This window comes from Numida meleagris, chromosome 11, assembly GCF_002078875.1.
Source record: "Numida meleagris isolate 19003 breed g44 Domestic line chromosome 11, NumMel1.0, whole genome shotgun sequence".
Lineage (NCBI taxonomy): Eukaryota > Metazoa > Chordata > Aves > Galliformes > Numididae > Numida > Numida meleagris.
This window is the reverse complement of record NC_034419.1, coordinates 2,600,917-2,606,302: the sequence shown is the minus strand read 5'-3', so window position 1 is coordinate 2,606,302 and position 5,386 is coordinate 2,600,917. Positions and strand designations below refer to the sequence as shown.

At 50.4% G+C, this 5,386-nt stretch overlaps 1 long non-coding RNA gene across 1 annotated transcript; it reads right to left on the bottom strand.

The window, feature by feature from the left end:
* On the bottom strand, positions 252-5,380 carry LOC110404971. Its single transcript, XR_002442623.1, has 2 exons — positions 722-5,380; positions 252-408 (listed from the first exon to the last, which is right to left on the bottom strand). It is a non-coding gene; the product is annotated as an uncharacterized LOC110404971 (long non-coding RNA).

The window sequence follows — 5,386 nt, the reverse complement described above, 5'->3', positions numbered from 1 at the left end:
GCAGCTCTGGCCCCGCCCCTCTCCTGCACGGGGCGGCTCGGGAGCGCGCGACGGGGCGTGGGTTCCGGCAGGGGGCGGAGCTTCCGGAAAGGGGCGTGGCTTCGCGGTCTGCCGACGGGGGGGGAGCGAGAACGCCCCGCTGGGGAGAGCGCCCCCTGGCGGGCGGGCGGCAGAGCGAGCGAGCCCCATCCCTAGTAATGCCAACTGTGCTGCAGTGGGAGAGAAAAACGACGTAAACGGAGATCAAGGGAAATGGTTCATTCTCTCGTTTATTCAGCCATAATGGCAACTGTGATTTGCATTTGAAGTTTGAGTGCAGAGCCCTACCACCAGCACAGGGAAGGAGGCAGAGGAGAGAGTCACAATCATGTGTTGCCGTATTCTTGTCTCTTTATTACCCCTTCCCTCCTGTGGAAGAGAGGATAACATTGAGAAACCGTGCACTGAAATGGAACAGCAATGTCCACCAGAATGTCCCGAAGCCGCTTTAGGCAAAGCACTGTCAGCAGGGTGAGGTGATCCTTCTCCCTCTGGTGAAGCCATACCGGGAGCACTGGGCCCAGTTCTGGGCTCCCCAGTGCCACAGGAACGTGGACAGACCAGAGGAGCCCAGGGAAGGGCCACCATTCTTCAGCCAGAAATGCATCTCCAGACAAAACACAGAATCACAAAGGTTGGAAAAGACCACCTCTAAGATCACCAAGTCCAACAGTCCACCTACCTCCATCACTGCCCACTATCCACGTCCTTCAGCGCCACATCCCCATGCTTCTTGAACACCTCCAGGGACGGTGACTCCCCCAGTTCCCCAGGCAGCCTGTGCCAGTGCCCGACCGCTCTTTTGGAGAAGCTTTTTCCTAATACCTAGCTTGAAAAGCAGTGGTAGACAAGTACATCACAGGTTGTCGCAAGTATTTTGTGATACTCAAACACAAGGGACTGATCAGGCAGAAAGTATGTAAAGTTCTAAAGCGCATTTTCTGCTGAAAGCTGACAGATTTTGCAGACTGGAAAATATGCTGCTCTCATCTGCAGTCAGAAACTGAGTTGAGGTGAATTTCCAAATCAACTTTTATTGTGGCTCAAAGCTGCAGGTAAATCAGTTTCTCAAGATTTTGGAAGTTTATGAGGCTGGTCTGAAATCTAACAGGTCCTTGCTGCCCTTTAGGGGTCAGTCTAAACCTGAATTTGCATCATAGAACAGAAAACTGGAAAGCCGCAGGGACTCCCTCAAGCTTTTCTGCAAAACCCGCAGGTTAAATTTGGATGAGCTCTGCTTGTTTGAGTTGGGGTTGCTCCTGGGAAGGGGCTGCAGAGAGGAGCTCACATCCATGAGTGTGGTGGGTTTTCAACCCTGGGACATGGGCTTTCTACACGCTGAAATGACAGAGGTGCACACTGCCAGCAGTTAACTCGCAGCCGTTCACCAGAAGTGTGGCATAGACTGCTTCCCGCTGCCTTGAGCATCTCTGCATTTTTTTGTGTTTACTCCAGCACAAGCCCTACTTTTGCAAAGAAAAGTATCGCTGTGCAGAGGCTGGGGAGGCCCAGGGACATGGGTCCCACAGGGATTTGTGTCAAAACTCAGAAACCTAGAAACAAAGCTTTCCCCATTTAACTACAAAACCTTTGCTCCTCTCAGCTGAGGAGGGAGATATGATGCCTTTGAAGTATTTTCTTCGGCATCTTCTGCTTCTTGTGTTACAATAATAATAATAATAATAAAAAGATATTTTAAAAAAAGAGAACATAAAAGGATGACATTAAGCCCTTCCCTGGAAAAGATACTTTTTAGAGTGTGTCAGAGACAGTTTGCTGGCAAATCTGAATGTTGCTTCCCTGGAATAAGTGATCAGGTGAGCTGATGGGAGCCAGTCACTGCTGCACATGAGATCTATCGTGAACTCAGACCAGATCAGACCTTTGGCACCCAGCTGGTCCTGGTGAATCTACTGAGATGAAGGCAAGAGTGCTGCATTCTAGCACTTGGGGAATGATGGACAGGATTTGAAGCACTGCATGGGGCCAGGAAAAAAGATTCTATTTAATATGGCATTTGGTAGGTATCACATTCTCTCTGAGCCCTAGCCAGGTAACAATCTGGCTTCTTGGGCACAATGCAATAAACCAGAGTGAGAACCACAGCAAAGCCGGTGTGTGTTCCCAGATCCTCAGTTCAGGGTCTTGCTAGAACTTCAGATGAAATCATCTGACATCCAGATATCAGAGAAATAATGTGCCATGTCCTGGCTGAGAAGGCAGGCTGCCTCAGTGCTTAATTGCTGTCACATACCTGCCAGTCCGAGGGCTGTACCATGGGCAGAACTTCTTCTCACTCCCTTTTTCCAGGCCTAATGAATGAATATATGCAACTCACAAGAACTGGGTCTGATCCATATTTCTGAAGGCAGAAAGGCTGCACCAAAGCAGCTCCAGTGTAAAGCAGAACAAGCTGAATTTAGCAACGTCACAGGAGCTTCTGACTCAGAACCCATCCTGCCCAACCACATACACTGCCACATGTACCTGCCAAACCAGCACGGCCCAGCCCATGCCACGCTCTGCCACCAGCAGCCAGCAAGCAGGATCACGTGAATAAACTCTTTTTCCTTCAGGGTTGGAACTAAGCCATGCTTTGTGCCGCTGCTGCTGGCCAGGGCAGGAAGGCTGCAGATCAGTTCAGCTTGGGGTTCTGCGTGCACGGTATGGGCACGCAAACCATGCCCGAAGGTAGCTGAAGTGCACCGGGCACTTCCAGGCCAGCATCCACCTCCTGCAAATTTGACACCATCTCTGAGGGGCCACCAGCAAGAAAGCTGGGCTCTGCTTGCGGAGCCAGGCCATGGTGAGCTGGCAGCTCCCTCCACTGTCAAACAGCACCTAAAGCAGCCTAGGATCAGAACAGGTGTCACTTGGAACAGAGGACATTACTCATTCTCTCTCACTTTTCCATGGGAGAGCATCTCCGGCACAGTTTCCCAGTGGCACACAGATGCTCAGAAGCCCCGAGCTTGGCTCACTGGCAGCCAGGCATGGCCAGAACATCTTTCCCCTTGCAGTGGTGCCAGCACACAGCAGCCCCCTTGCTCTGCTCCTCCACAGATGTGTCTTCTCACGCTATACCTCTTGATGGGACTCTTCCAAGTATTTCTAAATTCAGAAAGCGGGAAGAGATCAGATAATCTTATTCCGAATCACACAAAATGCTAATTTTGAATGCCTTACCGTACAGCTGACATCTTCTCTTTATATTCTACGCTTGGATGTTTTGCAAAGCATTAAAAGTTTCTTTATAGTAACAATGTTGCTGGATCCTACAAAACACCTCTACCTGCTTTTGGTATGCCCTGCTGCAATTAAAGAGCCAAAGATCTGGATAAGTGCTGTCTTTGAGCATAAGCTGAATTCCACTGGTCTCACTTGTTGCCTGTAGATTTTTCTGATTGGATTTTTCATTCGATTAATTCCCTTCACATAGGACACACAACTTTCTCACTTCCATCTCATTTTTCCTGCCCTAGCTGCTCCCATGCACTCAAAGGCAGCAGAACATCATGTACAAGCTTGAAGCAAAGGCGCTATGTAGGTGTGACAGGAGCTGAATAATCGTGAATTAAAATTCAAAGCAGCTTCCCACTGAGGTATGAGCGAAAAGGGTTGTGCAGAAAAGCAAATCACTTGCAACAAAATGATAGTGACATTTACGGAAGGGTTTTCAGAACTGCATTAGGAGCTGCAACAGAGCAGTTCCCTGCTCTGTAAATCCCCCACCGAGCACTGCAGCTCTCCCCTGGCTGGAGGACAGCAGTGCTGACGCACACCATGCTACAGGCCCATTGCAAGCTGCACAGCTGCAGAGAGGTGCAGGTGGCTCAGGGCTGCAGTCAGCCCACAGAAGAATGTGAAAGGATGGGCCCTTGAGGTGGCTGCTTCCTTCACAACGTCAGACAGGCAGCTTGCTTTCTGCTTTCCCCGTATGTGGGACAGGTGCAGAAATGAAGTTTGCTAAAGCCCGCACTTGGCCTAAATGCTGTGTTTCCTGGGAGAGAGGAAGAAGGATGTCCTACATGGGAGAAATAGATCGCCTCTTGGTTTGGACTCTGCTTCTTTCACAGTTTTTTTTTTTTATATACTGGCACCACTGGGAGAGTTCCCATTTGCTTAAGTAGGCCGTGCGTGAGGAACGTGGGAAGGCACAACATTTGGCGTGGCTCGCCCTGCTAATTTTCATTCTTTATGTACCTGAGTTCTTGACTGTCAGAAAAGCTGGACATTCAGACCAGCTTCTAAAAGTTGTTTTGTCTGAGGATTTGTTTTTTAAAGTAGAAAAACACACACAGACCACAACCATACAAACACATTTGTCCTGGGGGACATAGACCCTTTGCACTGCTAAGCCTACAGTACTTCTGAAGCAATAATATGATGATACAAAGGTGTTATGTAAAAAAAAGCACGTCACTGGGATGGGTATCTCAAAAATCCCAACCTATAAAAGCAAACAATAATACAATGAGCTAACAGAAAATGTTTGAGCAGTGTAAATTACAGACAGACTTTTGTTAAACAACATTATGTTAGAAGTAAGCTCGCCATTTTCCAGCACAAAAACTATTTCTACTCTCCAAGTGAGTATGACTAGAGTGAAAGCAGTCCCTGTACACTACCAAATAAGAACCCTGATCAGCTCCTGCTCCCTGTGATTTCTCCTCAATTTTTGTTGCTGTTGTTTCTGTAGCTATTCTGGATAAGAATAGGCACGCAGTAGACTATTAAGCTCTCTACATCTCCCTGAAAGGAGGTTGTAGCGATGTTGGGGTCAGCCATCTTATCACAGGTAACAGCAATGGAACAAAAGGGAACAGCACATCAGGGAAATAAGTAAAGGCTTGATTGGGATCTTGATGGAGCCGCAGGCCCATCTCCCTCTGTGCTGGAGTAGGCAGCTGTAAGAGGCAAACAGTCGCCTGCCGCTGGGCTGGGGCCAGGTGAGGCGTGGCAGCGGGTGCTCAGGGCGGCATTCCTTAAGTCTCTTTGGCCAAGGAGGGATGGGAGCCTGTCCCACCCCGGGGCTGGAGTTCCATGCCACTAAGCTTCCTGCCTCCCCTTACAGTCTCCTGCAACAGTTTGAACACTGCTGGCTCCAGCACTGCGTGCAGCTCCCCGCCGCCGGGCAGAGGGGTGCTGGGGGTCTGCCTGCAGCGGAGAGGGCAGGCGGGGGCAGGCAGGGGCTCCCCAGCCGGCGCGGGCAGGGCCCCTCTGCTCCTGGGCCAGGGGGGCCGCGGTTGGGCTGTGGCTGCCTGCTGGCACCGCTGGGCCTGCAGTGCCCCTTCCCCTCCACGGCCTCCGGCCCTGCCCCTCAGCCGCCACAGAGCAGGCCCCTGGG